Source organism: Polypterus senegalus, chromosome 14 (genome assembly GCF_016835505.1).
Source record: "Polypterus senegalus isolate Bchr_013 chromosome 14, ASM1683550v1, whole genome shotgun sequence".
Classification (NCBI taxonomy): Eukaryota; Metazoa; Chordata; class Cladistia; order Polypteriformes; family Polypteridae; genus Polypterus; species Polypterus senegalus.
In genome coordinates, this window is record NC_053167.1 from 91049379 (window position 1) to 91061674 (window position 12296).

The 12296-nt window shown below is 37.6% G+C and overlaps 1 protein-coding gene across 10 annotated transcripts in view; it reads right to left on the minus strand.

The window, feature by feature from the left end:
* Nucleotides 1-12296, minus strand: part of rnf220a (ring finger protein 220a) — a 365947-nt gene that overhangs the window by 65492 nt on the left and 288159 nt on the right. The gene's annotated exons all lie outside the window — the stretch shown is intronic.

Consider the following 12296-nt stretch of genomic DNA (forward strand, 5'->3'; position numbering starts at 1 on the left):
ATATATATATATTCCATCCATCTCTCATTTCCTGACGCAGTTTAGATTGGCGGAGCAGCTTAGCAAGCAGAGGCCAGACTTCCTTTCTGCAGCCTTTTCCAGCTCTTCGGAGAATCCTCAGGCTTCCCAGGCCAGCCGGAGACACAGTCCTCAGCAGTCTGGGTCTTCCTGGGGCCTCCTCCCAGGTTGGCGGCAGACACTTTCACCAGGGGAGGCGTCCGAGATCAATGGCCAGTCCACTACCACTCTCTTGTTGCGGAGGCAGCGTCACTCTGAGCCTCGATGCTAACTTCTCACTTATCTTGTTGGAAAGCCCAGATCCCTGGAGGAAACTCATTTCAACGCTTTGATCAACTTTTTCCGGTCGTACCATAGCTCATGATCATGGGTGAGGTTAGGCGATCGACAGGTTCAATGGACGCCTTTGCTTCGTCGCCTTTTCCCACAACAGACCAATGCAGACCCCCGCACCGCGGCCCCCGGCCGACCGCCTGTGATCCCCGCCCATTTTCCTCCCCGTGAACAAGCCCCGGATACTTGAACTCCCCCGGGAGGATCTTCCCAACCCGAGGGGGCCTCCCCCCTTCCCCCGGCTGAGGACCATCCGGGGGTGTGATTCTGCCACACCCCGCAAACCGATCCAGAAGGCGAAGATCGGCCGATGAAGCAAACAGGACAAATCACTGAAAAAAGGGGACCAAACCTGAGCCCCCCAAACCCCGGCCCCCCACACCCTGGCTGCCAAAAATTTTTTACCCAAAAAAGTTATGAACAGAACGGTGACAAAGGGCCCCCCGGGGAGTCCCTCCAAAAAGGGCCACACGCCGAAAGGGACCGGGCCCACCCCGTTGCAGAGCCCCAAATTTATCGGGGTCCGGACCCCCCCTCGAGACCCACAGGATTCCCCGGGACAGGTCAACGCTTTTCAAAGTCCACAAAAAAATGAGACTGTCGGGCAATCAAGTCACCCTCCAGGACTCTGCAGGGAAGGCTGTTCACTGTTGCGACCAGCACTTGAACATCTCTACCTTTCCTGAATAAGTTGGAGCTATCCGCTGGACCCTTCTCCAGAATCCCAGAATAGACTATCCAGGGAGGCTGAGATGTACCTTATAGGAACACTTTTCCACTTTGAAGAGTACACCACCCAAGTTTTGCCAATCCAGAGGCAGTTTTCCCCATGCATGTGATCTTGGACTTGTCAATCACCAAGGCCTCCAACATCCGAGCCTGGAACTCCGGGGCCATCCATTGGGCCTGCCGAAAGGGTTACTGTACACCGAGTGACTCTCCAGCCCCGAGCAGTGAGTGCCACCGTGGTCCAGGCTCTACTCTCTTGAGGCATGAGTGTATTTCCAGGTCTTCGGTACCCTTCCCACCCACTCAAGTTCGGCTGTTTACCCGCTCCTCTATCCCCCAAACCAAATACCGCACGCTCCATTGTGTTCTTCGGTGGACCAGAATCACTTGAGCGCCCTCAAATCTTCCTCCATCTCTCCAAATTCTCCTCCCCCCCAAGTTTGCATCAGCAACCAAGTGCCAAGTTTTGCTTAGAATGGTACTATCAGCTGCCTCGGGCCCTATAAAATGTTTATAGGACTTCCTAGTATTGAAACCTACCGCGTGTATTTACACCAGCGGATTTGGTATTGCCGTTTACCCCAAGCCCGTACTCACCTTAATATATAATATAGTTCGTCAGTTCAATAATAGAGCACGAACATGACCATTCAGAACTAACTATCCACACCACGACAGTTGAATTCTGCGAGTGATTAAATAGTTTGACAGGGGACTCATACCAGCCATTCCAAGCATATACATACACATATATACACACAAATACATATATATATACATACACACACACATATATACACACAAATACATATATATATATATACATACACACACACATATATAAACATATATATATACATATACATACATATCTACATACAGTGCAATACGCTGCTTGTTGAAACGGATAACTCCCGCTCTTACGTGCAAGTCTGCATGGATATTATGAACTATCGATTTGTTCAAGTTCTATTTAAATTTTAAATAGAAGGAATTTTTATTTAGTCGACAGAAATATCTTTGGTAGGAATGGTAAAACAGACAGGAATATTATTCGTGAATAAATCAACTCAAACCTTAAACAACTTATAATATTTTGCTCTCCATAAAAATATATCCTGTCTAAATTATACAAGTTAGAAATAAAGTAAACGTTAAAAGAACAAACATTCAAATTTCTTTACTCTTATGTAATTTTATATAAAAATAAACTTAGATTTTAAATATCCCAAAAGATTTTGCTCTCCATAAAAATATATCCTATCAAAATTATACAAATTCAAATATGAACATGCTGCATAACAAAACCTAGAAATATAAATAAAATGTGTTCCTTTCAGCAATAACAAATCAAATCATTCAGTTGTCTTTGCTCATATGTCATTTTAGAGCTGGACGCCTGGCATCTTTTTTGGCAACAGGTTCGTTTATGTTTGGTGTGAGGTTCTGTGTTGTGGAGATTCTCAGGATGGATTGCAGGTGCTCATCAGTGAGGCGACTCCTGTGTGCTGTTTTGTTAGTCTTTATCACTGAGAAGAGCTTCTCACACAGATATGTGCTACCAAACATGCACAAGGTTCGAGCCGCATGTAGACGGACTTTTTTTGTTCTTCAAAGTCACCAAAGCGCCGTGCAAACTCAGTGCGCTCAGTTTATCAGCAAAGTCGCGATTTGGGAACACCGTAGTGGCGACTTGGTTTAACATTACTTGGCAACAGGGAAAGTGGGGCAAATTGCACTGGTGCATTTGTGTCTCCCATAAAAGCAGCTTCACTTGAAATCACTTTGTGATTGTGCACGGGTAAAGCGTCCGCTGAAGTGTCAGATTCTTATTTAATTCTTCTGCTTTCTGTATCTTCTGCATTGCATTCAGGTTACCCTGATGTTTTGTCTCATAGTGCCGTCTTAGATTAAATTCTGTAATTACAGCCACATTAGCTCCACAAATGAGACACACGGGTTCAGTAAACATATACTCAGCCTCCCATCGGTTTTAAAGGCTCTATTTTCAGAATCAACTTTTCTCTTCAGCATCGTGTGAGCTAGCTTCGCAATAACTTGCAGCATCATAAGCTAGACTTGATTAACGCGTAAGTGTTCGCAAGGCAGCTGAAGCGCTGCATTATGGGATCTGTAGTTTATTGTGTTACCAGCGCTTCATATACCCGGCCATTAATAACAATAATACAGTATATAAAATGATCTCGGGCGGATATAATTACACGGGCGGATGTGGCCCGCGCCCTTGAGTTTGACACATATGGACTAAATAGAACTTGAAAAGATATATTTTTTCAAATGTGATCGCAATTCAGATAGAGTTGACGCCAAGCACTACAGCCTGCATGCCTCAATAAGTCATCCTCCCTCGCTTCTTACTTTTTACCGCTCATCTAATGAATACACTGAGTATGGCTTTACCAAAACAATCATTGATGGCTAATAAAGTATCCATTATTCGAGTATGTAGATCGGGATATATATATACATATATATATACCCGCAGATCGCAGCGGAGAAGTAGTGTGTTAAAAAAGCTAGAAAAGAAAAGGGAACATTTTAAAAATAACGTAACATGACTGTCAATATACAGTATTTGTTTTGTGAGTGTTACTGAGTGTTGCTGTCATCAAGGATTTGATTATCATTATTTCTTTCAATCAGGTTCAGATTTGTAGGATGTGTTGTGTTCAAGTTACATTCCGTGTTTGTCAATCGCTGTAAAGATGACAGGTTTCATTCATCGATTAGCTTCTTACTGCATCAATAAACAGCTCGCCTTCTTCTTTATCTGAGACCTGACACACTGCATGCACGGGTTTTTTTACACTGTCTTCCTTTAGCGGACATTGACTTTTTCCACGCGTGTGCTTTGTTTCCGCAGTAGTTGGATTTATGAATATGCTTGTATGTATCAGACGCTTCATATTTTTGCTGCCTTTTCAATTGTGTAATTGGTTTTGTTCAGCTCTTTGGAACTGTTGCTTTTATCTGTGCACTCGCGCCAGTTCACGTGAGCCTTCGGTGTACATGCATCGAAGTTTCCCAGCTGTGCTGGTGCCATCTGTGCTATGTCCATGGCTGTATTTAATGTTACCTTAGTCCTGGCACTTAAAACTTTCTCTCGCAGTTTAGCTGAGTTTGTGTCAAACACCACCCTGACCATCTCATCTTCCTCTGCATAAGCACAGTCCTTCACCCGTGAATATTTAGTGGGAGTTTGCTATTGGATTGCCGCTGACGGACGGCCTTATATGGGCAGGCACTAAATTACAAACGCCAGGGCAGCCTGTCTATGAACTTAATTTAAAGTGTAGGTTTACATCGTGCTTTGTTTCCGAAGTAGCAGAACTCATGAATATGGTTGTATATGTCACTTGCTCGCTTCTTATTGTTTCGCTGCCTTCTCAATTATATAATGCATGTTTTCTTCAGCGCTTTTGGAGGTCTTCCTGGTTTTCTATGTACTGCGTGATTACGTGGGAGGCGTGATGATGTCACACGAAACTCCGCCCCGGCGTTCAAGCTCATCTCCATTACAGTAAATGGAGAAAAACAGCTTCCAGTTATGACCATTACGCGAGAATTTCGATATAAAACCTGCCCAACTTTTGTAAGGAAGCTGTAAGGAATGAACCTGCCAAATTTCAGCCTTCCACCCACGGGAAGTTGGAGAATTAGTGATGAGTCAGTGAGTGAGTGAGTCAGTGAGTGAGTGAGGGCTTTGCCTTTTATTAGTATATATATATATATATATATACATATATATATATACATACATATATACATATATATACACACATATATATATACATATATATATATATATACACACATATATACACACATATATATATACATATATATAGTTTCTGCCATGTGTAATGAGATTTGCAGATACGTATATGCTTTTGCATTTACGTCTGTTTTATTAAGTTCAAAACTAGCCACTAATTTTGTATTTCTATTTTTCACTACCTTTAAAGCTTCTGCTTCCTCACCCTCTTTAAATTGAAACATATTCTGACCTGGTAAATGAATTGGTAATGATTCAACTGAATGACTTGAACCATGCATTGGCAATTCCATTAAATGCCACCCGCTTTCCATTACAATAATGTTCTGAGTATCTAAATATGCTTGGACTTCGTCCTGTGACTGTTCTTTCGATTAAGTTACACATACTCTATCGTGCCCTTTATAAATGTACTTGTAACCGATGCACAATACAGGTTATATGGTACAATCATTGAATTATAAATCATTTATATGAATGTGGCACAATTTTACCATCTTTCTTTACACGATAAGTGTGTTGTTCAGGGATAATCAGGAAAGACAGCCTTAGTCATATCTGTTGTTTGAATGAACTATTATGAAATTTATTTTAATACTTTTTCTCTTTTGAGTCTCAACATACTGAATCTTACTGGTCATCATACTGGTCCGTGAGACATGTGTTTAATAACATTATATCATAATTCAGGATAGGTTTCTCTGTTTGGAATTTCAGCACAGACAAACCGATCTACATCATCAGCAGTTAATAATTTATTTTGCAAAGTAACCAATAAATGCAGGTGTGGTAAACCCCGTTTTTCAAATTCGATTGTGTAAATATATGCTTTGATTTAACCGAATACAGTTTTGATTCTATGATGCATCGCTTCTCCATGATCATAAGTATTGACTGAATTGTGATTTCTTCGAAATTAAACTTTTTGTAGCTTTAATTGTTGTGGGACCACAGATTCTCATAGCGTATGGTCCATTATTGTGTAAATCTACATTTTGATCATTAAATGCTGTGAATGCGAAAAGATTATTGTAGACTTGGATATTTTGCCTGTAGTTTTTGTCGATTTCATTTTCAACAAACTACAAATCTTAATTCTCACGGATACGCCTCTTCACTGGGAGGCAACACTACTTTTACCGGATAGCAACACGAATTAGAAGATCTACAAGTCTCCGACTTAAACTTTAAAACCTTACAATATCTACATACTTCTGTCATATCCCCTCTGTCCATATATTTGATCTCTTTTTGCTGTTCCATTATTTTACCCAGTAATAATTTCCATTTGTTTGTGCTAATGTGATCTATACTATCTTTTTTCTTTAACTTGCTCTGCATGTGTATCGTGTCAACGTTTTTGAACGTCTTTATTAAGTCTTTTATTTCTGACCCACAGGGAACAAATTTTTAACAAGCAAGTGAAAGTCACACGTACAATTGTAGAATTAAATGCAGAAATATGCACTCTATGAAACTCTTATCAACTCTGCCTAATGCCACTTGGTGCATTGATTAAGAACACTAGGTATAGGATACCTAGCAGCATATTTGAGACCTACATCCTTTTCCTGTGCTATAGACTGATTCCAGGAATTTCTGGGTTCCCCCCCTCATTAAAAGAAGGGGGAAATTAAAAACAACAAATAAACTGCATGGTATTCCAACTAACATAAATCTTACAAAGTTTACCTTTTTACACTGCTTTTGTTTCATCAGCTCCAACATTATGAGGGAAACCACAACTCCTCTAAATACCCAAGTTTCCTGATTTTTGATCTCAACTGTAAACACTAGAACCCATTAAGACAATCTGATTACTGTGTATGCCAGCAATATATTGCAGGCTTTGGCTACATGACAACAACATGATGCATACAGAGTAGAGTAAGTCACATTAAACTATGAAAAAGAAGAATGTTATTGTCATTCAAGAACATTACACTGCTAACATTTTAACTTTTTAAACATGTGTTGAGCCATACAAGAGCTTTGATTGAATGTTATATCATCACTATGCTCAACATATTTCAACCACCCCCATCCCACATTAATTTTATAAGTTTGTCAGTTTTTCTGACATGCAAAAGCATGAAAAAATAAAAATAATTACATATAAATAATAATAAATGTACAGAATTCTAGGTGTCTAGTGATAAACAGAAATTGTTTCAAGGACTGGCATGAAAATGATTTGGAAAGTAAAGGTCTGAACAAGTTATAGTTATATCTACATAGTTACAAATGGTTTACTTTTTGCTTCAGTGTGATATATTGTGTCTGTATATATATTTGTTTTTTTCTTCCTAAAAATATAATTGCAACTGCAATACAAGTTTTAAGGGATAATTTTGGTGCCAAACAGTTTAACACTGTAATGTTATGGGATATGAAATTTAAACATGTTACAATGACAGCTGACAGGCCTGGATACAAGGGACACCAGATTCATAAAATTGCTTGGTCATGTACTATGAAATTCAGTTTTTAGAGTGAAGACCCTAAAATACATTTTGTATGTTTTATTTAGATGATACTGGTGTGAATCAAAGGTTTTTGTTTATAAGAATACATTCTTTTAAAAAATGTGGAGTAATATGCACTACTCTTCAGCCACCTGCAGCTCCTCTATTACGTTAGCGAAATAATAGCCTTTCATTTTCGGGTATGCAATTTAGGTCCAATAATCCCAAAAATCCCTTAAGGCACAAGAGGTTAACAACAATATTGTTACAAGCTAACATTATGTGATAAAGTATAAATGCCATCAAATTTAAATTTGGAAATTGAAAAGTACACATTTGAAATATGTCTTTATATAAACCAATGCAAATACAAGTTAAAGTCTAGAGGCTATATTTATTTATATGAATGTGGAACCCATTTTTCTAAGTAGACACTTTAGGGCCTTTTATGTATGAAAAATCAACCAAGAAACATGTTGTGTAAAATAGGAAAGCATGTGGTTCATTATTATTAGCTTAAATGCCATAGAAAGAGAGAATAAACACCACCTTAGTTCTCCTCATGTTTAACAAAGGAATGGCTGCTATTTCTTAATGGACAGGAACGTTTACTCTTCATTGATGTCAATGGAAAGTAACAACAAGTAAAAGCACGCACAGACTTCTTCCGGAAGTGAACAGTGAATACAGCCAAGTAGTATAATACTAAGAAAAAACATTTAATGTTGTATAAGTCTCGTTGAGGTCAGTTATCTGATCCATTTTATTCAATTTGGAATGGTGGGCTATAATATATTTTTTAGCAATTTTTGGATCACTTAAATATATAACTAACTATGGGTATTTAAAATTAAATTTGAAATTTGCATTTATGTAAACAGCTAAAACTCACCCTTATCAAGTGTTCTATAGAAAAAAAGGTTTATGATACAGGAGACCCGAATGATGACCCCATGCTGCACAATGTAATGATATTTAAAATAAAAAAATAAAAAAATCTCACATTACTCATGTCGAATAATTACCATGTCCTTTTATCCAGTTGTATACTCGAAACATCCAAAGAGAGTGCATTAAAATATTAATAACAGTCATCTTCAGGAAAGGCAGCATTCATGGTAAATAAGAAACTCTATTAACTCTGTGCTTTTGAATTGAAGACCTGCCTGTCCCTCTCATTCATTAGTCAAGTGTCCCGTCAACTAAAGCCAATCTTATTCCATAATTTAAAAGTCTCATTTGTTGATTACTTGCAACTAAACTATTCTAAAATAAAAATTGTATTCACCTTAGGGTAGCTTTCATAGATTTAAAAAATATATATACCTGAGTATGTGATTAATGAAAGCTAAATTTAGTAATTTAAATGTGAGATACAGAACACTAGTACAAAAACAATTAAGTAACATGTCTTTACTGTTATACTATCCATACACAATGTTGCAGTACACAGTGGCAGAAAATAATGATCCTCAGGATTGCTGTGCAACAAACATGTAAATAGAACATAAGTGTAAGTCACAAAAAAAAAAAAAAACACCCTTCTGCTAAACTATACTGCACTAAAGTAATACACAAAACAAACCTATACACTGGGGCATTATCTCATCTTGTTTTCAGTTAGTAAGATGACAAAATACTGTGTATATGGCATGTTTTGAAACTAGGAGTAGTCCTCTGGTCGGAGACAAGATTTTCAGGCCAACTATAATTTTTCTTTGCAATGACTTCTAATGAAAGATCTTTTAAAGCTCCTGTGCTGCTGTTCTGTTAGTAGAGTAAGTCCACTAAATATGCACAGGTTCCATTCCTACAGGACATTTGCAAGTCCAATGTGTTCGTAGGTCCAGCAAATTTAGCCTAGGCACCCAATGAACAGAATGCAACCCTCAGAAACATGTACATGTACAGCTATTTTTGCATAAGAAAATGCTTTAACAAGTTAAAATTTGTAATTTTTGTTATAGATTTCTAGTACATTTTAACAACAAACAACTGAAAGTTATTTTTTATTCCCATTGTTTTCCATCAGCTGATCTCAGTACAGTAGACTCTAGCGAAAAAGCCTGCGTGATTGTCTTCAAATCCACTTCTAGCTGCCACATACAAAGTGAGCAATTGGATGATATCATCACTCGACACCTACAGCCCGAATTTTAATATAGGTACCCAGTAAGTGTTCACAGCAAAGATTCATGTATCAAAAAAAAAGTAAAAAACTTCTCGGACGTACAGCACGATTAACAGCATAAAGCTGTGCTGCACACTCAAAAAATTTGTAAAAAGGGTAGATGCCAAGGGGCAGTACTGACTGATAGAAGGGCTTCAGCAACATGTCAATTGAGCAGTTTCATTTCTGGTTTTATTCTTGAATAAAATTGTGAAAGTGTTTCTTGGATATATGGGCTTCTGTCCTCACACATTCATGTGAAAATCATTTCATTATTACTAACATATGAAAACATTTTCTGTTTTAGCTGTGTGTTCAGCATTTCTTGCCTCGCATTTCCTCTGTCATTCTATATTTATTTCTGCTAATCCACACATTTGCAAAACAAAAGTGGGCTATAATACAGTGATAAGGAGCTATGGGCTTCTTGGCGTATGTCAGGAAAACTTAAGGAGGTCAGAGACAATGAAAAAAATCCTAAGCTTCAGGGATTCTAGTGTTAAAAAAATTCACAATTTGAAGAAATTACACAAATACAAGCAAGGCAGGAGGAAAACATTCTATTCTAATAGCAAAAGAGACATCATAAATGAAGGTACAGTAATCCCTCCTCGATCGTGGGGGTTGCGTTTCAGAACCCCCCGCGATAGATGAAAATCCGCGAAGTAGAAACCATATGTTTGTATGGTTATTTTTATATATTTTAAGCCCTTATAAACTCTCCCACACTGTTAACATTATTAGAGCCCTCTAGACATGAAATAACACCCTATAGTCAAAAGTTTAAACTGTGCTCCATGACAAGACAGAGATGACAGTTTTTATCACAATTAAAAGAATGCAAACATATCTTCCTCTTCAAAGAATGCGTGTCAGGAGCAGAGAATGTCAGAGAGAGAGAGAGCGCGAGAAAAGCAAACAATCAAAAAATCAATACGTGCTTTAAGTATCCGAAGCACCGTGATAAAGCAGCATTTTTTAGAGGAGCATCCCTATCCTCTAGGCAAACAGCTTCTGTGCAAACAGCCCTCTGCTCACACCCCTCTGTCAGGCAGAGAGTGAGAGAGAGAGAGAAAAGCAAACAATCAAGCACCGCGCGGGAAGCATATCATATATCATTGAGGAGTTTTATTTAATACGTAATACATGCTCTGATTGGGTAGCTTCTAAGCCATCCGCCAATAGCGTCCCTTGTATGAAATCAACTGGGCAAACAAACTGAGGAAGCATGTATCATAAATTAAAAGACCCATTGTCCGCAGAAATCCGCGAACCAGCGAAAAATCCGTGATATATATTTAGATATGCTTACATTTAAAATCCGCGATGGAGTGAAGCTAATACAGCGAGGGATCACTGTATACGTAAAATCTATACAACTGGCTTAAAACAAAACAAAGAAAATTTTAGCAAAGAAAGATCATAGCCAAACCATCCAGACCTAATTCTTCATACTGTGCTGAACATAAGTCCTCTCATCTTTCTATTTTCCCAAACCTAAACAAGCCCTTTTTGTATCAAAAAGGCTTTGTCACACTGCACAAATTTTTCCGGTGACTGTCAGTCGCAGACATCATTTACAAAATCTTAACAAGTTGGAGGAAGTTGCAGTATGCTCTCGTAACTAGTCATTTAACATTATCATCATACTAACATTTGGAGGTTTAAAAATCTATTCTATATATAAGGACTCTACTACTCTTAACTATACATCTGCCTAAAGTAAGTGTGCATTTTTTATTTTTTTGTATTCTATTTATTTGTTATTATTCTTATCTAATTTTATTTGTTTTTCTTTGCATGTAAAGATCTTGTAAAGCACTCTGGGCTGCATCCTTTGAATGAAAATGTGCTACAGAAATAAATGTTGCTGTTAATGTTGAGGAGATGCTTTGCTGCCTAAGGACCAGGGGAACAAGCAGTAACAGAAGGAACCATAACAACTACTAACACATTAGAGGCACACAAGATATTTAAAATGAATAAGTCCAGTCATCCATCAGGGGCCTGAAGCATAACTGGGTCATGCATGAAATAACATGACCAAAACCACAAAAGCAAGTCTAAATCAAAAGGTCTAACAAGAAGCAAAATTAACATTGTGGACTAGCCTGCTGTGATAGGACTTGAAATAAGGGGTTCACACTCAAACACGTACAAATGTTTCTGAATTAAAGCTGTTCTGCAGAGAATAGTGGCCTAAGGTTCCGCCTCAGTTACAAGAAGAATTGACGCCAAAATTACAGAAAGCATCTAGATGAAGTAATTGTTGCCACAAATAGCACAACCAGTTATTAAGAGTATGTCAATATGACATAAGGAAAATATATGTTTGTTCAATCAGGCACCCTTTACCTAGTAATAGATTGTGGTTGAAGAACTGGTAATATAGGCATCATATGCAAGAGGAAAATCAGGAAAGAGGCAAATGCATTTTTCAATGCACTGTAATTGTAAGTTTTACAACAACATAATATTAATTACAAAAATACTAACATACTGTATGCCTATTATATGCGTTTTACAGGAAGGAATAGTACTGATTTGCCAGACTACTACAAAACTCACAAATTCCTAATACAAGAAAAAATTGTGTATGGTGTTTAAATGATTAAAACATCACAAAAATAAATAAACACACATATATATAAAACATATATATATATATATATATATATATATATATATATATATATATATATATATATATATATATATATATATATATATACACACATATATACTGTATATATCTCACAATAACTAAAAAATATGTATTAAATGC